Here is a 22612-nt window from a genome sequence, read left to right as displayed (position 1 = left end):
TCTTAGTAGATGGCTTTTTACACAATTTCTCCCTTCCTCTCCCCCTGCATACTCCTTCTGACTGTGTCAGACCTAGGCTCTTGCATCAACCTTTGTTCTCTAGACCCATGTTTTCTGTTTAACTTTCTTAGTTACCCAGCATCAGCTGGAATCACAGTCCCTGGCAACTCTGGAAAGGCTACCCAGAGCCTACAAGCTGAAGGGGAGAAAGGAGTGCAAGAGGAAAGGGGTGAAAAATCTAGTGCATTTCAAACCTCTAGTTGAAAAGTCCTGTTTTTTAATAGAAGTGATTCAGGCAAGGCAGGATACATATAGAGTGACCAGGAATGACACAGTGACACTACATAAAATAACACTTTCTAAACACTGCTTCTGCTCTGTTAGCTCAACTACACTCTTTTCATTTCAGTCCAGTGTTAAAGGAATAAACTCTGAACAAATGTTCATATGCCTGATAGACATATTATTTATATCTGTAATCCTATGCCTGTTTTTACTGATGTAAGTCCATGTTAGTCAGCTGAAATCATTGAGCAAGGTCAGCTTATAACATGTGAGTAAAGGTTCTGTTGGCTGGTCACGTCATACCATGTCATGTTAATGGCATATTCAGAGTGCTTGGAGACTCTTGTTTGAAATAAATCGTGTTGTCAGTGGCAACTATTGTTTAATTAGATTTTTTTACGCAATTAAATGACATAAATTTTATAAACACAAAATATAAAACAGTTACTGAATCAGTGGTACCAAAGAATGGCTAGCAGACTGGCATGCAATGAAACTATCATGGTCTCTCTGTGGCCTTTCTGAAGATATGTCAGAATAAAGGTGAGCTAGGGAGGATTCTTTTTGAGACTGTTAACTGACTGACTTTTCATCTCTGGACTTCACTGTGCTCATCTAGCTTGTCTGGAAACTGTCACCTAGAAACAGTCCCATTAGAAGTTCCTTTATCTTTTGAGTGGTCTCTGCAGTCATCTACTTTTTTGATAACCATGTCCACTACTATAGTTCTGAGTTCCCTTTCTGGAATGGCTCTTCCTTCAGGAAATGCAGCTGTGTGGGTGGTTTCCCTAGAGCCTGAATTTGCCTTTTCCTATTCTTCAGCATCCCAGGGGTGTCTGTAGAGGAGGCCTTCCATCTTCATTCTATGGAAAGTAATGACCAAGCTCTCCACTTTTCTGTATCCAAGGTTTATCTTCAGGTAAACAGCAAAAATAGAGTTTTGTGGGTCAGGGAAAAAAATGTAAGCAAAAAGACATCTGATTGTATTATAAACCTAACCCTGTACAACAGAAGGTGTTTTTTTGTTGTTTTGGGGGGGGGTTTGTAACTCAGACTTTCAATATATTTTATCTTCTAGCATCTGCTTTTGCATATATGGACTCTGTGTGAACAGGAGCCAACCTTCCACCCCCCAGGCCAATAGCAGTCTTTCTTCCATTGATGTCAATGAGCTTAGATCAGAGCACAAGTCTTGTGAGTGATCAAAGACAGCTCTACATAAAAAAGACTTCCTTTTCCAGGTCAGTCTGCTCCTTGTCCCTTTACAGAAAATATATTATCAGCATGCAAACACAAGCCAGAACAAAAAGGACAATAATATTTGAAGTTGTAAAATAGAGACCTTTTTTTCTTTTTTTTTTCTGACTTAAAAAGTGAAGGGCTGAGATTACCAGGAATATTGAACAACAGTTAAGTGTTGAAAACTATCATATTGAGAAGACAGTCTCATTCCAGTAAAATTAATCCAAGTAGCTAACTCAAAATATGCTTGCAAGTACCTCACCACAGTTGTCAAGGCTGGATCTCCATGCCAACTTGGATATATTTTTCTATTTTTTGAAATAGTTTTCTGTAATTATTTACACAAGAACTTTAGTATTCTAGTAAGGCAGGCTAAGCAAAATGATAAATCAGGAGACAGTAAAGGAACAAATCTTTTCTCCATACATCAAAAAGGGCAATTCAAAGACATAGAGGCAGGCACCTGTTCTTTGAAAAGGGGTGTGTGATTTTGACTTTTGGTATGTGACTCTATTTTTTATTAAATGAGCTGCTTTCACAAGAGGTAACTTGACACAGAATTTATCCATTTGCATGAACTGCATGTGTGGGGCTTACAGGCGTGTGCAAGTATGTAAGGGTAAATATGTGCTATATCTATAGTCAGAATCAAGCCTTAGGCTCATTCTGTACTCAAACAATAAAAAATAAAATAAAATAAAAAAGTGTTATTGAACCACTCAGTGCAAGATTTACAACTGACTACAGTGTGATTAAAAAAACCTGCTCCAGTTAAATGAGGTAGAGAGAAGCAGGTTCAACATTTCTGCAAGGTGTCTTATTTTTATATTGTACAAAATTGTAAAGGAAAAAACCTGTTAGCTTGAGTGCTGTGAGGTTTGTCTTCATATGTTTGTTTATCTTGGACCTAAGAGGTGTCTTACTTGTTTGCAGGACAAATCTCTGCATATGGGAGAGTGTTCTGCCTAGAGGGAAAAGCTGTCCTTGACTCAAGAATCAATGATCTTTCTCTCTGGTTCTGGATCCCAGTCAGATATTAGATTTTTCAAAGTGTTAGTATGACATATCTAAGTTTTAGCTGTGGCTATGACCACAGTATGCTCCCAGCCTAACCATTCTTGGTAGTTTAAAAATCCATCTGTATGTTGGATGCATTGCTGCTGGGTCTCAGATAGCATGAGCAAAAGCAAATCTAAATCCCAACACTGCCCTCCAAATTAGATTGTCAAGATTGTGGGCAGTTGGGTACCCCAGCCAGACCTTACATTTGTCTTTTGCCAGTAGCTCTCATTATTTGCAGGTGGCAGCATTCCCAGAAGCTAAAAAGTGGTTGTGTTATGTGTTTCCATATCAATGTTATCCCTCACTAGCTGAAGTCAATCTTAGGTGGTGGATTTCTCTTCTGAACGGCCCCTTCTTTCAGCTTTATGAAATTACCTGAGGAAATTCACTCCCTGACTGGTCAGATGTAAGTGGAAGGTCTTTTGTATTTACTGCATTTTAAATTATACTAGTATTGCTAAGAAAAAAAAAAAAAAACAAAACTGAGCTTACTTTTTTTGTAATGGGACGGGTGAGTAGAGTGCACCCATGGCTTTAAGATGAGGAAGAGAAATGCTATGTTTGCGTATTCCAGGGATAAGCTTATATGCAAGAGAATCTATGAAATGATTATTCCTAGTTATTCCTAACCTTTTGGGATTGAACAGAGTCAAATCAATTCACTGTTGACATTAGGGTCGCTTAACTTTTATTGTTATTATGTCCTTTTTTCACTTTAGGAGATAGTTCCTTCATGAAGTTATTTTCCAGACAAGTATGTAAGCTGAACAAGATTCCTCTTCAGCAGGTTTTGCTACTTCAGTTGCACCCATCAGCATGATTCTGGTGGAGGCAAATGTGGAAACATGGAAACATGACAACTGGATGTGTTTCTAGGAATTGTTCTCCAAAAGCTCATTGCAATCTTGCATTGCCAGCTTCTTTTTTTGGGGGGGAAGCACAGAAAAAAGAAGCTTCCCAAAGAAGATCTATACAGAAACACTACTCCCATCATTATAAAGCACCTCTGTATTTACACAAGAAATTCCCACTAGCTGATTTTTTATTCCAGTCTTCACTCAGAAACATTTTTATTTTATTTTATTTCCTTGAAAATGTGGGTTGATATAGTTTATACAGTTGTATTCAAAGGTGTTAAGGGCATAACCCGTCTTATGACCACTTACAACTCTTCAGCCATGGGTCATCAGCTTGCCTGTCATTGACTCCTTTTGAATCACAGAATGAGAGTAGGAGTTGAGAATGACAAGGTGGAAAAGACATTCAGCTTTATCCCAGTGACTGGTAATTGGTTGAGACAGTTACTTATCCTTAATACAACTGAAATTATGAAGCTTCAGTTTTCCATTGGGTTTCCTTGTATATTTTTCTACCTAAAGTAAAAAACTTCCTTGTTAGACAGTGCCTATTCCATGTGAAAAAAGCACTTACAAACCATAACCAAGTCACTCCTTAGCTTTCACTTTGATTCACTAAATCTAGTCTTACCCTGTGGAGTTGCTCCCTCTTCAGCTTTTTTTTTTTTTTTTTAATTCATATTCTTGTGGTTCTTCTTTGAACTCCCTCCAATTTACCAAAATCCTTCTTGAATGCCTGACATCAGAACTGACCTTATTCCAGTAGCTTTTACCAATGCCAAATGCAGAAGGAATACAACCTTTTCACTCCACTTTGACGTTACACTCAGCAAAATTGGCCTTTTTGGCAACACAGTTTTAGAGGGCTCTGGGGTTCAGCTGGTTGTCTGCCAGCACCCCTAGTTCATTCTTAAGTCTCAGCTTCCCAAAGAAGAATCCTTATGTAACTAGGGTCTGAGATACTAGTTCTTACGACAGAGCCTTTACATGGGGTTTATATGTGAAACATCTGTTATTTATTTACACCTTCCCCACAGGCAATGCCAAAAAGGCATCACCCACTTCTATCCACTTCTAAATTTTGGTTCACTGAAAAATATTTTTAGCAAAGGCACTGCATTTCCTGCATTGCTGATTGTGTTTTAAATGAGTGCAAGACATAAGCAGACCCTGCAGAACCCACTCTCTGATAGCCCCATGCTATGTTAGCCTGTTAGGTCCAGTGCTGGCCAGCTTTAAAACAAAGTGGTTGGCCAGATGTCTTCATTGTATTAGCTCTAATTTCTGTCAGAATATCTTGTAATACTCCACAGCAAATGCATTCAAAGTTAAAGTATACAGTATTACCACAATTGCTTTTATCTACCAAATTTGTAGTCTTATAAAAATAGCACATTAATTTGATAAAATCTTTCTTCCATTAATCTGTGTTGATTGCCATTAATTAAATTGCACTGTTTTAATATTTTATTAATTGACTTTCCTATCAGTAACTCCATCACTCTGCCTGGAATAGATGTCAGATTGACAGGTCTATAATTACCTGGTTGCTCTATTTTGTCTGCAGAAGTATTGGCAAAATATGACTTTACTCCAGTCCCTCCTCTGAAAGATGTTGGTCTTAGCCAGCGTCTTTCTTAATTGTGGCTTTTGCAGATCTAATTGAATTTTATGAGTTGCTGTAAATTATTATTCATATTTTTGTTGGTTTAAATTTTCTGCTCCAGGCTGTCTGATACATCTCTCTTTTTTTTTTTCAGCTTTGTGGAACAGATTATTTTAAGGCAATGAGTATAAATTTTACTGGTTAGTACATTGTTCTGCTTACATGTAAAATACATAGAATGCATTTTAAAAGCACATAAACCATAAAACCAAGTCATTATCATGTCCACCTAAGCAAACTCTAAAGTGATTAATACTTTTCTGTCAGGATAAGGCCTAATGTAGAAGTTTCCCATGCCAGATACAGCTCTTTTTGAGTCAGGAAGCTGTTTTGTGTATTTTTTCTTGAAAATCCAAGAATGCTTTAGTACTTGCATCATGAGACATCCTTTTGCTCTCCCTTCAGATTTATCTTGCCAAGACTGAAAGTGCCATATATAGTGAAAGGGTTTTAAAAGGCTAATTGGGTAGGTCACCCTAAAACCAGAGGTAGGGCTGGTTAGATGAACCGATTCTGGGATGTTTGGAACAAAACCTTTCTTCATGCTGTACTGTCAGTGTTACCGTGCTGCTGGCACTGAAATCAATGAGAGTAATAAAATCAGAGAGTTTTCCTTCAGTGCTGGTCTGGGTTTCATCATAAGATATTATCCAGGGGAAGTTACAGTCTGTCATAGTTTCTGGCTCAGTTCTGTCCTGCTACTGCCCAGGTGTGTCCTAGCTTCAAATGATAAGCATCAGACCTTATCATCTTGTAGAAGAACAAGAAAATAAAAAAATAAAAAATAAAAAATGAGATCATTTCATTGTCCTTCTGGATGGAGGTATCAGAGGTCTCTTTCAGGTGCCATGGAGCATGAAGAGTTGCAGCTCTGCAGGCACCAGCCTGTGCCTCTTTGTTTGCAGAGTGTTTCCTGTTTGGATTTCCATGAGCAATTTTTTACCCTCCATTTGCTTAAGTGATGACATCAACCAGTCAAAAAGGTATATGACCTTACTTAGAATAATCTTTTCTCATTTTCCAGTGTAGGAGTTTTATAAGTACAGTAAAAACAAAGCAAAGATCATACAAAGTCAGACCAATGGTCCATCCTGTACTGCATCTTCTCTCTGACACAGGCCGATAGCAAATGTGCATGGGACAGAACAAGAACAGTGCAAGCGTGTGACACCCTCACAGCAGTCTTTCAGGCCCCTCTCCCAGTGATTTGTGGCCCATTTGCCCATGGAAACAGCAGCAGTGCCTTTCTATTTGATATCCATCAGCAGATTTTTCTTCAGCGAATTCTTCTGATTTCCTTTTAAGCCCTCATGTGCTCTTAGCAACCACAGCATCTTGTGGCTAGGCATAGCGTAACTTACTTGTATATATGAAAAAGTAACTCTTCGTTTGAACTTGTGTCATTCAAGCCTCTTACTTTCATTTGATACCCCCTTGTTACTGCATTAGAAGAGACAGCAAACAGTAATTCTCTACTTACTTTCTCCCTGCCCTTCATGATTTTATAGACCCTGCATTATATCCTGTCTCTTTTCCCAGCTGAAGAATTTCAGTCTATTTAATAATTCTTTCTATAGAAGATCTCATTTCACTTTTCCTTTTCTACTCCTTTTATATCCTGTGGGATGGACAGCAGCAGTGACACACAGTTGGCTTCTGTTTGTTCTGTGTGTCTTCATAATAGTTGTTGGTACTAACTTGCTCTTCTGGCCAGTACTAACTGCTAGACTGAATGCGAGTCTTGACTATGGCTACACGTCTTAATTACAAGGTCCTTCAGTGATTAAGACCAGATCAGAGCTCATTTGCTGGGTCATGCAGTTAAGGTTATGTTTCCTCCTTGTGACCTTCTTTGCAGTTATCATCACTGGATGTCCTCAGCAATTTTATTACCCAGTCATTCTGTAGCATAAAGCACCTTTGCAGCTCCTCAGAGTCAGCTTTCATTTTTATTACCCTACATGAGTAAACATTGCAAACACATTATTTGCTCCCATTTCCTGATAATTTTGAATATGGTGATTCATTTGAATTTTCATTTGAATTATCATTTGAATTATAATTTGAATGTGATAATTTGATTTCGAATATTTTGATACTGGGACCAGCTCACACCACATAGTAATGACAGATCCAACCTCCAAGGCAATGTATGGATGCAGTCCATGAAAAAGTACTGCAGACTGGCAAAAGAGAGCTCAGTCTTCCTATAAGCTTTTTGAAATTTTAGAGGTAGCCTTTTCCTCTCCTTGAAAATGAAGTATGTAACTGAGGCACCTAAGTCACCTTGGGCTCCATCAGTAGCTAGCAATAGCCCTTCTCAAGGACAAGTTAAATCTTAGATGAGCTGAAAAGAGGTTTTCTATCTCTTCGCTCAGCACAGCAAAAAATTCTCTATTCTTGCACCAGATTTAAGTATCTCCAGTGAGATGGGATAAGTCCAGGATTTGGTTTGTAGGCTTTTCGTGGTGAATAGTAGACTGTGCAATTTTACAAGCACAGGAAAAGCAAAGTTATATGGTATCACCTAGGCTGCAACACTGGCTATTTGAAGCATGTTATAGCTGATTTATAATTCACATGCTTATTTTGACAGGCTGGCTCTTGTTAGTTTTCAGTGGGTGTGGGAGGAAATAGCAGTGCATAAAACTCGCACATTACTAATACCATTGCCATATAAAACAAATATTTGAATAGGAAGTTTCAGAAATGATTCAGTGCTCCAGCTACAGAATATCCTACAGGAATTTTTTATAGTAACAGAATTAATGAAAAGCAAATCCTATTTTTCCACCATGGGCATAGGGTGGTCCCAGTGCAGCAGAGCCAATGTGATAGTCTATCTCAAGGATAAAAAAAGAAGCCTCTACAGATTGCTGCCTCCCTGGGTGACTGAAGCTTGCTTTGAAAGGGCTCCTTAAGCTGAGAGGTTGCTATCTGCTTTTGAAGTGACTGAACCAGATCGTATGTGGGTGCAAAAGACAGGGGCTAAAAGCCCTGAGCTGCAATACAGAACCAATTGAAAAGCCACTGTCGTTGCTGCTCTTTCAACTGGGAAGGAAAACTCCCTTCCCACCCTGAAGAGTATTCTAACCACATCCATTGAAGGAACTGAAGGTATTTCACTCACTTAGCCCACAGTTTTCTCAACATTAAGTCATAATTTGAAAGCTACAGGGTGAAGAGATAATTGTTACGTCAGTAACATTTCATTCAGACAGTTATAAGCAGAGGATTTCTAGGTGCTGAAAATGTAATATGACCACCAGATAAAGAAATCAAAATATCACTGTTAAAATAAACACCTTCACACTATGTTTTTTTAGTTCAGTGGGAAAAATTTGCAGGAAGTTTGGTCTCAGATCTCTTTCATAGCTGAAGTGAGATTGTACCATCATGCAACACTCCAGAAGTATAGTTAGGATCAACCTGCAAACAGCTTGAAGCCAATATTGTGTTTTCTAATGTCTTGTGGCTATTTATCACAAAATATCTTTGGGCTTTCTTATTTTGTGTCTCAGATATCTTATGAAAAACAGGGAAAACGTACTTCGTTGACTCCAGAAGAACTGTGTTTGCTTCAGATGCAACAGGGAAAGGGGACACATGAATTTCTGAATTTGAGATAAATTTGATGCATCTGTGTCAACACTTTGGTAGCCTTTACTATGCATAGTGATATAAATTTGACTGGGAACTTCAAAAGCTTGGTCAAGGAAAATTACTTTTTTTTTTTTTTTTTTTCTTTCAAATTTCAGGAACTTTAACAATGTTGGGGAATTTAGAACAGGATTTTTACATTGAAAAATCCACCTCAGACTGGAGAATCCCCTTTATCTTTTTGAAATAGGAGAATCTTGAGTCTCACGTCTGTGCTTTTTTCTAGTATAATTTTTAGATTGAAATGTAGTATACTACTATTTTTTACTTGCATCTGTTTTAATGATCACATCTATATGATACTGCAGCAGGTGGAGTTATTTCTATACATGGCAAAATATGTTAAGGTGTTGTAAATTGTTTAAGATCCTAAAAAAAGTTGTGTACTACAGGAATTCTTTCTGTTCACCTCAGAAAAGGGTGGAGGTGTGGGGAGGAAATTAACATGAAGTAACATTATTTCTTTTTCAAAAGACATGAATAATTAACTGTTGTAATCTACCAATGTGGGTCTCCAGTCTGCTACTTACAGATGTTAAGATGGACAAAGGATGATGAACAGAGAAATTTTATGATTTCAAAGTGCAATGGCCTTGAGAAGAGTATACTTTTTATAGGTTTTAGCTCTGTGCAAATTAATGGAAATGATCTTAAGAACACAGTAGAGCTGTCCCTTAAACTCGAAAGCTTGTAGCATCCTGCAGCAGCGATGCAACAGTTCCCATGTCTGACTGAATAGCCAAGTGTAATTCTGATCCCTCTGTTTTGCCAGGCTGTGACACTGGAAGATTTCCAGAATAAGCCAGTTTCAGAACTGTGGAGCCTCCAAATATGATCTTCTATCAGTCACAGAGATTTCAGCTTCAGGAAAGGAAAGATTGATCTGGCAGATTATAATCACAACTGTACAAGACAGTGAAAGAAGTGATCTTTCCTATAGAGGGATGCCAGCTACTCTGGGACTACTCATCACCTTGAACTGTGCTGGGAACTGGCAGTGGCTTAGCTCAAGTATCACTGTATCTCATCCTGCTCTTGTGATGCAAACCACTGTTGGTTTTTGGTTTTGTTTTGTTTTTTTTCTCAGTAGGTGCTACAGTGGCAACTCCCAGCCTGTGCTGAATCAAAGTACTTAAGAATTTCCAGAGACATCTTCTTTCTGGGCTTCCACTTGCCCCCAGAAAAAAAGAGAAGTAAACAGAGAAGCTAAAGGTCAAACTTGATTTTTGGGCTCTTGCTGCAGGACAGACCATCCACCCCTGGACCAATTCCTGGGGAATGTTTTGCCCTCTGCATCTCAGTAATCAAGGCTTCAGTTCATAAAGTCACGGTAGGAGAAAATTTTACAACTGAGAGGTGCAGCAGGACCATGTAGGTCCTGTGGGGTTTGCATCTTGTACAGGACCCAGTGCCAGCACACAGAAAGAGAGGGGAATTTGGGTACAGCTTAGTCCCAAACTACCAAGGGAAGTTCCTCAATATAAGGTGTAGAACCCAGAACCAGGACTGCTACATGAAATCAAAGGACCCTGATAAATAGAATGGCCCTAATAAACAAATAGACTTGGAAGTATTTGCTCCAAAACAACTAAAAAACTGTTCTAGAATCACAGAATCCTAGAATGGTTTAGGTTAGAAGGTACCTTAAAAATCATCTTGTTCCAACCCTCCTGCCATGGGCAGGGACACCTCCATCTAGACCTGGTTGCTCGAAGTCCCGTTCAACCTGCCCTTGAACACTTCCAGAGAAAGGGTATCCACAGCTTCCTTGGGGAACCTGTGCCAGTGTCTCACCATCTCCACAGTAAGTGATTTCCTCCTAATATCTGAATCTACCTTCTTCCAGTTTAAAGCCATTGCCACCTGTACTATCCCTACATACCATTGCAAAAAGTCCCACCCCAGCTTTCCTGTAGGACCCCTTCAGGTACTGGGAGGTGGCTAAAAGATCTCCCCAGAGTCTTCTCCAGGCTGAACAACCCCAGATGTCTGAGCCTGCCTTCATAGGAGAGGTGCTCCGAGCCCTGTGCTCATGTCCATGGCCCTCCTTTGGACTCACTCCAACAGGTCCCTGTCCTTACATCTCATAACCTTTTTATAACCTGACTAATCAACAACCCAAATTCTATTTTCTTTCTAATTCTAGAAAATCATATAATGAAATATAGTGTGTCTATGGAACATGCTGTTTGTCTAGGACAAACCTGGACCTCTTGGATGGTCCTGATAACAGAATACTTGGTTAGACATGAGCTTTATTTTTTGGTGAATTTTATGGCTCCTGCAAACACCTTAAAATTATTATCATTTCTGGTAAGGGTTCACTTTTCACAACAGGAAAAACTAAAGAGAGAGCAGGTTTTTTCAAGAGAATAAAACTTATTCTGTGGGCAATTGGAATGAGCTACCTCACTTTTCAGAGTGCAAGCAGGAAAAACCGAAAGGAAGATTTATCAATCAAAACTCTGTGTCATTGGAGTTCACTATTTTTCCATCAAAATAAAATGAATTTTAAAAATGAAACTGTGCATGTGTTTGCTTAGGAGTAGGAACACTTATTCCTTCACCTACTGCTCAACTCCTGATTTATATAATGAATGACTAATAATGTTTTATCTACATTGAAAAAAAAAAAGAAGAAGACAATATTAATTCAGAGAAACAGTTGCCTATCTTGATACCTGTGATTTTCTATTATAATTTAATTTTACAGGCAAAACTCTAAGATTATGGTAGTTCAGTAGTTTCTTATTACAATTATGAGCAAAGCTCATAATTGACTGTAGTTGAGCCTGACTAACTGTGTTATTCAAGAGTAACATTGTTTTTTGTTGTTTATAACCTTATCAGACTCAGACCAACTGAAGTGAAAACTCCTCTGACAGACACCTGTCTCAATGTTTCCTTTTGGAAAATTAATTAAAGCTAAAATTACGAAATTATGCTTGGGGTTAAAAAAAACCAACAAAACCCAAAAAAGGCCACAGAGTCTATGTTTATCTTTGAGTCTGTCATTGGTGGGCTCTTCCAGCCCTGTGCTTAAACAGCAAAATCTATAGGGAAAGAGGGGTTTGTCCTTCCTCCAGAGATGTTTTTGGTGTCCCCATGAAACAAACCTACCTGGCCAATTATTAGCCTTCTACCACAAAAATATTCTCCTTTTACATATATTTAGCAGAGATACAGCCTCAATTCTCTGAATTGAACTCTTCAATGACCATGTTTTGCCAAAAGCTACTGAGGTTAAGCAGAATTTCCTGTGCATTACAGAAGATGTTATAGAAGTGCCAGAGAAGAACCATCCTCCAATCGACCAACCTCCTTCCTTCTGGACTAAGTCAATCTAAATTATTAGATAAGTATAAAATGACAGAATAGGTGCATATTTCTCTTGCTTTAACGACATGCCCAAGTTATTTGGCCATTGGTCTTCCTGTAGATCTTCCTCAATGTTTCTTTCATTGGAGTTATCTGGTGGCTTGCCTTCAAGATAAGATCAAGGGTGAGCCTGTGATTTGTAAGACCTGGGCATGGCACTGTCCAGACCTATGGAACCTTTGGGTCTGTGTGTATTCAGATGTGCACTATGCTCTGAAAAGTCTGAATTACTCTTCTGAGAATCACATGTGCCTGGCATGCCCTTAGCTCCAGTGACTTTGTGCCATGGAGGGAGGATGGGTGCTTATTGACTCGCTCTGGAGAGCCACCTTCAGCATCTTGCGTTCTGTGAATGAGATATGAGAGATACAAAACTCTACCTGTTGCTGCTGTTTGCTGGAATCATTTGACAGGAGAAAAGGATCAAATTTAGACATTGTAAGGTGTCTCTGCATCACTTTTCTCATAGCAGTATCAGAGAATCTCCCAGGAGCCTTATGTGGACAAGTTTTAATGGTTATCAGTGCAGAGAGAGCCACAGAGAGATCAACTCTGTACAATATGGAATTGCTGAAGGAGGAAAAAATCTATAAAATAGTAAGATGAGTCTTAAAATTAGTAACATTTATAAATTATAAAACAATATTCCTAAAAGCTTTATCTCTTGGGAATTTTAGTGAGTAGCACAGTTATCAAGTGGGGTGACTAGACTGGCTCACTGAGAGTAAGGTTCAACTTCTTGGCCTTAAAAAAGAGATCACTCTTCCAGTGACAGAAAAAGAAATATTACCATGTAATAAATATTAAAATATTGATTGTATTTACCAGCAGGTAGGAGGAAAATAGTGCATACAGAAGTTAGATACAAAGCATCCCCTTCTAATTTTAATTACCTCTCTCTCAAGATAAAGGGTCAGATACCAGAAGACATACCAGGAAAAGTTCAGATAAAAGATCCAGTCTAGAGCAGATTGGTCAATAGCAGCAAGGAACTTGCAGTGCAAATTGTAGTACATTAATAGCTTGTAGAATACTTAGGGAATAAGGTAAATATTCTGAGAGGGTGTTTTTTTAGGAGGGAATAAAAGAGATTTCAAAAGTTAAATCTCTCAGCCTTCTTATTACATGGTGTTTACATAATCATCTCCAGATGCTTGAGGCAATAGTCGCTTCCTGTGCTTACAGTTAGCTGTTGTCTCATCGTTCCCTTATTAATCTTTGTGAGGATTAGAAAAACAAACAAGATAACTGTGAAGCTGAAAACAATTTCATGAAGCTTCCTATGAGAAATTGTTTTCAAAGGAGCAGCGTTATCTTTTTTATATATACTGGATTCTCTCACACAGTGCATTGGGAATGATTTTCTATAGGTATAAATTTAATGCCAAAGGTAACAACTCTTTACCTACGCAAGGGTAGCATTCTGCATGCCTGCAGCTCATTGCAGGCACAGAGCATTGGGATTTTTTCAGTCTTCCATCCAGCCTTGGTATGTAAGAATATGCACACCTACAGTGGCCTATAAACAACAGCATCTTTCACATTATTGTCTAGCTAAAAATAGACTATGCAGTCACTATAAAATAACATTTACCAAGTTACTTCCTCTGCATGTCAGCAGAATAAAATATACATAAATAAAATATCTTTTATACACTGGAAATAGCCCTCTATAATCATCCCAGCACACTGTACAGAGTTGTGCAATGACAGCACACCTTGTTGAGTGATAGTGCAGGGCTGCTGCCCTTTGCCTAGCAACATACCAAAGCATGGGATCAGAGTCTACACCCTGTCTTATTGCTCAATTAGGACCTGGCAAAAGTCCCTTGATGTCACTCTGGCCCATAGCCACATATTTTACTGACATACGTAATTTCACATTGAAGTTGTTAAGAGTAGACCTGGTTACGTGTCTGCAGGGTCTGGGTCACTTTGTTTGTTGGATTCTCTTGAATCTCACCAAAGCAGGGAGGCTTTCCTGCCTAACGTGCACAGGTAGTACTTAACAGAAATCCATACTTCTGAAAGTTTTAACTGTTGAAGAAGCCAAATAAATTGAGATTAATATTGCTGTGGAAGAGTTACAAACTAAGGAAGGAGTTAAAATAACCCCTGCAATCTCAGTGCCAAACTTCCCCATATATTACTCCTATAAAATACAGAAGGCGAGATCTTGTAGCAGCCCTCCAGTTCCTGAAGGGGGCCTAAAAGAAAGCTGAAGAGGGACTTTTTAGAAGGGTATTTAGAAGGATAGTTTTAGATCAGATATTTGGAAGAAACTATTTACTATGAGAGTGGTGAGACACTGGCACAGGTTGCCCAGGGAGGCTGATGATGCCTCATCTCTGGAAGTGTCCAGGGCCAGGTTGGGAAATTTGATGACCTTTAAGGTCCCTTCCAACCCAAATCATTCAATCATACTATCATAATTCAAAATTATGTTTTAAATGGAAAGTATGTATTCACAAGCATAATAGATAAATCTTCAGAAAATCCTGGGGGCTTTGTTATACTTTAGGTGTATTTGGAATCTATGCAACTGAAAGGCAATGTTTTTAAAATGTTACCATCCCAAGACTATCATCATTCAGGACTGAGTTTGTAGTGCAGAGTCCCAGAGAAGAAAGGATCAGTGACTTTCTTCTTGTCCTGGGAGTCACCATCTTCTTTCATTTGAGTTGCAGGGGCCACTGCCTCTGTGTTAGGCACACAGCTACTTGGAACTTTCTCTACTTAAAGAGCAATTCAACTGCAAAGTGTTTCTCATTTTCATGAAAAAGTAGCTGCACAGAGTGAGGTATGGTAAAATATTTGAAAACACCATAGAGCCTAAGAATAAGTTCCCATTTCTTCTAGTTTTATTTTTATTTTTCTGTAACAGAATTTATAGTATTGTCTTGAAGATATTCTAATATCTTCCTGGTAAAAATTGACCAGTAATTAAGTTGAGACTTTCTTCACCTGGAGAGTCAGAATTCTCTGTATTCTCAGGGGTTTGAAATAAATTGGATGAGATCTGGAAAAACATCCCTCCCATGTGGTCCTACTTTCTTTCTAATCTGAAATATTGTCTTGTCAGGTGACAGCTTGCCAGAGTATTGAAAAGAATTGGGTTTTTGATAGCTCATGCAAGTGCAGAAAAGCCCTGAAAAAATCCTTGAAAAACTGTCTATCACACTCATGGGACAGAAATGTATCATAGACGAAGTTGTAGACAATAAAAATGGACCTAAAATTAGCATTTTTACAAAATTATTGAATATTTTATGATAATAAACAGGAGACAGAGGCAAAATTTTTAACAAAATTCCACTAAAATTTCAGGATCTGCTCAAATCTTGCTACAACTCAGTGAAACCACACCAAAGAGACACTGTAATTGACAAATAGATTCTCCAGCATTGACTAAAGCACACATTCACAGTGAAATTTTTGTAATGGTTGGGACAGTTCTATTTTGTTGTCTGGATGCTCTGCTATGTAATTAGGAGTGAGCTCACATTGCATCCTTACCCTCAATGGGGACAGTTAACATCCAGTCTCTGTCCTACACAGTTCCATATCTTCAGAACATGTTAAGTTATATAATAACTTTGAAATTTCTATTTCTATGAAATTTTTCAGGAATTAAAAACCTATTTGTGAAGCTAGAAAGGTAGAATGATAGTGGGACTCATGTATGAGTAAGTGCATCAAAGTTATATTGGCCTCTATTCCTTGGACAACAAGATTATGAAGTAAAAGAAATTATGAAATAATACAAAATATTTTTGTAGCAGCTTTATAGCTTCATTGAAGAGCAGAGTTTTGTATTATTATGAAAATGTAATTCTTAGTATTGCCTTAAATTTCTTCCTAAAAGGAAATTAAGTTTTTTAAAAAATTGAAAAAGATGATGTTTTGGAGCCTGTTCCCACAATCCCCTATAAACAGACCGTACTCACACCGGTACAGTCATTACCTCTTATATGTCTGAATGACAGTATAATGACAGACATGCATGCAAGCAAGCATGTGGTGTTTCTTTAACAAAAGTAAACATGTTAGACACAGTGGAGGATTTGAGTGCTTCTGCATTTGTGTTCTACAAGATCATCATGCTCATGTATGTATCTTCAGCTTTTGGAAGATGGAACTTGCTTATTTTTGTGGATCTGGCCTTTTTTCTGACCTGTTCTATCAAAGGTATTGCAGGAAGCTGGTGATGTTCAGAGAAGGAAACTGTAACTGCATCCTAAAAGTTCAGACCATAAAATCAACCTTCCTCTCTTGCAATTAAATTGCTTGCTTGACCAGAAAAAAAAATGTACAGGTTTACATTTAGCCTCATTAGAGCTCTCCATGCAGTCAAAAAGCCTTTCTTAGGCTCATTACAGTACAACAGTGAATGAGGAGACCATACCTTTCAAGTTAAGGTTTTTCAAACACAGATTACCCAAGCTCATACAAGTATGACACCTCACTGAGAAACTGGAATCTCAGAAGCTCTGAGTACCTCTGTTTCCCATCCAAACACTGAGACAATTTTCACACTTTACAGCATAGAATTTTCCAGCAAATCAGCAAGTCAGCATCAGCACTGGCTGCTGTCACCACCATCACCTCTGCTGCCAGGAATGCATTGCTGATCATGTCTCTAACACAGGAGCAGACATCATATCCCTATTTGAAATCTTCAGAAGAAAAAGAGAAAACAAGAAGAGGAGCATCTTAGGAGAGATAACACATCTTTCAAATAGCTGTACCACTTTTGCTGAGTGTTAGGGGATGTGTGGTTGGGCCATAATCCTAGAAGCTAGGCCTTGTAAAAGTGCATGTTTGCTGTAATAACGGGGTTCATTGAGCCTCAAGCTGAGTGCATGAGTGCCCATTCAGGGTGCATAGATGTGCACTATCAGAATTTTCTAGAAAGAAACTATGGTGCTGTCCCTGGTTTTACAGACCCATATGTAATAGTACCAAAAAGGAATGTATTCTTTGTGAGGATTGTCATTTGCCCCATTGAGGAGATGTTTGCCTTGTGTGCTAGAGCGAAGACTAGAACCACTTTGTACATCTTATTAATACAAGGAACCTACAGCAAGTAATGCTCCATGTTTACACATTTTGTTATTTTGGTAGCCCTAGTTTAAGTACCAACCTTTAGACAAATGTGGCTTTATCAGGATGATAGTGTAGTTTCATTAACCCTTTTTTAACATTTCATGTTTCTGCATCAAGTGTTGTGATTGTTTCACAGTTCCCATCTTTCCTCTTTTAAGTCTGTATCTGTGTCTTAGAAAAAATGAATATTTAGAATACTGGTCATTTGTTAAGAAAATATTTGGGCAGTTGTATGGTTTATGAGGGCTGGACCTAAATTCTGTATCCAGCTGAACACAGAGTTTACTGCTTTACTGCTATTCTAAGTCATCCCTGTGAGTTCAGTGCTACAATTCAGTTTTGTGCAAATCCTCCCCCCCATGTATGCATTTGCAGTATCATGGCTTTAAATAGCATCCTTGTCACACATTACAGAGATCAAAGTCTTTCAGCAAAAATACTTACCTTTAAAAATATATATAGTGTTGTAAAGGAAAAATTTACTCAATACCAGACAGTCAGGACTTCCAGAATTTCTGCACACTACTGAAATGCAGAAATGGATAAAAAGGATAAGTGTTGGTGTTTTTCTGTGTCGTTGTAAGCACAAACTCCTTTTAAAAGCATGTTGCAGTTGTTTATGCTCTGAAGAGAGCAATATTTTTAGCTTTACCACTTACAGTACTGGGATGTATTGCAAACTTTTTGATTAAGCATCATAAGCTACAAGAAAAGCTCAGAGCTGTAATGCCTACAGCACATTTTTAGGCAGTTACCATGCCAACTGTAAAAATGATGGGCAGAATGAATAGAAGTTTTTTTGAAAATAAAATAGTGTAAAGTGTATGCAGGGTCCAAAGTTTTAGAACACTGTATTCTGTTGTTGGAAGATTTATCATGATCCACATATAAACCTATTGGCTATATCAGGAGTTCATCAGCTGTCACAGACTTAGTCTGGAGACCTGCAGAGGTTTCACTCATAGATGAAAGCATCTGTTTTAACCTTTGCAGAATATGGAATTTCTGCAGAACTATGAGCAAATCTTCAAGCAAAGAAACACTCCAGACTTCATTCTTGAAATGTTTATGTTAGGTGCATGTTAAATACTGAAAGAAAATATGAACTTCTGTAGAGGTTCCTATATAGGGTCTCCATAATGCTAGACAAAAGTTCACTACATACAGAGAAATGCAAAGGTAAACAACCAGTAGTTCAAAACCAATGCATACAACATTTGATAATCAGAGATGAGTTTAACATAAAAGTCTGCTAACCAAGTTACAACTGTAAGCCCACATACTCTGGGCTTTGAGTTTTGATGGCATAAAGAAATAGCAACACACTTTGGATGAGAATGTAGTCTCAGCAAAACTGACTTTAAAACAGGTATTGGATTTTTTTTTTATTCATGTTTAAATTCTATTATATTCAGATGTCATAGTTGCATATTTCTATATATTTACAAAATTTGGCTACAATATTTTCCAAAGAAAATTCCATTGTTTTCAGAAATTTGGAAGAATGAAGAAAAAAGTCTTTTTGAATAACATTTTTTTGCTAGTGTCAACTCTGCAGCCTCATTTCACTGGTACACAGTGAGAGTTGAATGGCTAATTTGAAAGAAGGAAGTTATTAGTGGAATTTGCTGTGAAAAAGCAGTCAATTCCAAGTCTGTGGAGAACAGTCATTTAGGAACAGGAACAACAACAACAAAAATAAAATAAAGACACCCTTCTTTTTGGAAGTACTTTAAAAATGAAAGAAAAGGGTCGATGATTCTTTTAAACCTGTGTTTGGAAATCAATTTAAATTTACACATGAACTAATTTACCTCGGGTAATTCTGAATCAGTCAAAGTCAAAAGTGTAAATGTTCTATTTCTCGTATATTAGTATACTATTTTGTTCAGCAAATCTGTTACAGTAATTCTTAAAGATCAATCTGTTATTCTCTGATCTTTATGAAACCTCCAAATGAACTCCTATGATAGATCTAGAAATCTTTGAATATTTACTAATTTTATTTTTTATAGTTTTTTTTCCTCAACATCTTATTCCAAAGTTATAATTTCTTACTAAATTTGTGAGATAGCCCTCCCCTGCAAGGAGGAAGGATATGGAAGCTTGTCTCCAAGTGTCTCCTACATGGAGTAATAAGTGACTTCAGGTGTTCTGCTGTGCTTACTTCAAAACAAGGACTTCATCTCCCATTCAATACAAAGGCTCATTTATTATTAATTTGTCTTTTCAATTTTGGAATGAGTTATTTGGTATTGCATAATGGTCTTTGGGATTACTTAGATTCCCTTCTGTGAGAAGGTCCAAGCCACAGGAGAGATGCAGTCTCGGGTGGGTGGGTTTGGAGTAAATTTACACAGTTGTGAAGTATGCAAAGTGGCAGAAAATCCAGCTGCCTTTCTTTATTCATAGCTTGAGGTAGAACAGGAGGAAGAGAAGGCAGTAATGGTAGGTGGAGGGCACTGGATTTTGCAATATGTGTAGGAAGACAGCCAACATAAAGAGGAAAAAATGTGAGTAGCAGCCAGAACACAGGCTTCTTTACACAGGTTAGATGAATATTCATCTGTTCTGCACCAGGTCATGTCGAGCAAGAACAAGGGTGACATTTCCAGCTCTAGCCTTGTGTCAGAGTAATTTTGGCTTAACAATGCACACAACATATATAACAATGATTAATTAGCAATTAGCCCATTGTAGTGCCCACAACCCAATGCTTCTAAATTTGCACTGGGAGCCCTCTGGGAATTCATTTACCGAAGTCTTTGCACTTGAAATTCAAAACTGGTTAATCCTCCTACTCCCTTCCATCTCCTCCTTCCCAGATTCCACAAAGCCTCAGAAATTTGGGTTATAGAAAATAAACTAATTGAATAAAGTTAGATACAAATTAACAAAGTAATTGTATCCTGGGATTATAGTGGAGCATGGGATGCTGCCCCTTTCTCACACCACCTTGCTAGTACTGGGAGTCTGCAGCTTCACTTTTCTAAGCTAAACTTTACTCTCTGACACAGCCCAGCAGAAATGAGAAGAGATTCTGTCTGTGATTTTACATATTTGAACAGGGTAAAAGCCAAGAAGGTTTGGAAATTATTTAGCCTGCTATTAGAGGTTATAATTAGACATACTTGAGTATAATTAGAGTTGGATTAGATGAAGAGGGAAAAAAAAGCAGCATTAAAAACAGCGTTGCTAACACTGAGATCCGTTATAAGTGTGAATAAAGTTAAAATGTGTGAAAACCACGGGGGGAAATTAAGTAGGTGACAGGCTAAGTCTTTTTATCTCTAATATTGTAGAGGGCCAGCTTGTACCTTTGTTTGCTGAGTGAGGCAGAAGGGATGTTTCCCAGAAACCAGCAAACACAGTCTGTAGTTTGTGATCGAGGATGCCACCATACTCAAGGTATCCTCATCTAGCATGATGAATGGGACCATACACAATCTCTCTCCAGACCCTTGTGAGTTTCTTTGTTTAAGGCACAGTATTATATTAGATAGGAGCTACAATGATCTTTTTTTAACTGCTCCAGAAAAGGTGAGGTTGTTTCTCTGGAGGCTCCATTAGAAAAATGACACAGGTCAGAATGATACTGCTGCATCAGGCAATGAGAGAGCAGAGAGGCTTCTCTGGGAATACACTGAGAATTAATGCTTTTTTTTGCTCCACACAGCAAGCCATTCACAACTTAAGCCACAACTTTGAAGTTCTAGCAATGGAGGCTTGCAAAGGTCCTCCACAGATCTTCCTTCTGAAGGTTAGCAAGAAGAAAAATACTGAAAATATTGAAAAAAGAATCCAAAGGAGAAAAATCAAGCACTCAAAAATGTAAGGAATTCAACCAACTTAAATTCGACTGTATGCAATCCTAATTCTACACTTTTGAGTGTTTTGATACAGTTTCTAATTGCATAATCACATACTATTCGGTGAATAATTCCAGGCCCAAGGCCGATTTGGGATTGTGTGAACTAAATAAGGCATGAGGCCACACACAGTGAATAAAGTGGCTAAAAAGGAATATTGAACAGCTGCCTTGTTTACTGAGTACCACCCACTAAATGAGGGAGTGATTCTGCAGAATTAAAAAACCAGTACATTATCAATATAATTAAATACTCAATCATAATGCCTAAGTACAGGGAATAGCAGAAAGGCTATATGGGCAAATCAAGCACCCTTCCCTAAATCTGTCATTTAGTCAAAACACACTTGTTTTGCTATTTTTCACAGGTGCCAAGAAATCCTTCTTTCATTCTCCCCTCCCAGTGACTGCAGTGCACATCTGATTCAGTTAAACTTAATCCAGCCTAACTTCAGTATAAGAGCTGGGATTGCTTTCTCAGCCTATTTTCTTTTCACTCAGTGTCATAATGAGGGTGAAGTTCCATGACAAAGGTTATATATATGCCAGATACAGAACAAAGTGCATCTAATCTGGTATGCAGATAATGAATGTAACTCAACCCAAGTAGTTTTTCATGTTAAAATATCAGCATGCCATTGATTTTTCCTGCCTCTGAAATAAAGAAAACTTATGATGCATCATCTCCATAGATACTATGATACATAATATCATTCAGATGTATCATAGGAGAGTTTTTTAATTGCATTTGGTCAGGACTGGTTTTGGAAAAGTCAGCAAACTTCCTTTTAAAGGTGTGGGTTTTCTGAGTGTCTTCCATTAAATATCTGTTTTAAAAACCAAAGAAACATAAACACACACAAAAAACCCCACACCTAAATAATCAAGAGAAAAATATGTTTGAATCTACCTTTATTAAATTTAAAAAAAATCTTTATCTGTCACCTGATGAGTTTAGGAAAGAAAAAAAAAACAACTAATTACACAGCAGATTCTCCAGCATTAATATCAAATAAACATTTTTCCTGGAATTCAAAAAGTAGCTTATGTCTCTCTAAAAAGTATATAAGAGAAAGTACAACCCCATGTGGCAAGTAGGGGCCAGGAAGCCAGCAGGGTGTTCCTGTTTGTACCATTCTAGTTTACTGTTAACCTTTGGAAATCACATCATCTGTTTGTGCATTACTTCCTCATTTGTAAAACTGAGACTATGTCTTTCATGAATTTTACAATGCATATGGAACTCTGACAGAAGCAATTGCAGAGCTGAAAAGTATTCTTCTTAAAATTTGTCCATAGCTGAAAAAGTATCTATGTCAACTGGTATTTTCCTCAAGTCTCACAGACTTCAGAATCATTGAACCTGATTTCCTAAAATATTTGGTTCTTTGAGGTATAGAAGCAAAACTTTTAATCACCTGACATTTTAAGAATTAATAGTTTCAATGAATCCACACATCTCATTTAGACGTATTATGTTATTGCCTC

The sequence above is a fragment of the Calypte anna genome, chromosome 3 (assembly GCF_003957555.1).
Source record: "Calypte anna isolate BGI_N300 chromosome 3, bCalAnn1_v1.p, whole genome shotgun sequence".
Lineage (NCBI taxonomy): Eukaryota > Metazoa > Chordata > Aves > Apodiformes > Trochilidae > Calypte > Calypte anna.
The sequence above is the reverse complement of the archived record's forward strand: the minus strand, read 5'-3'. Positions refer to the sequence as shown.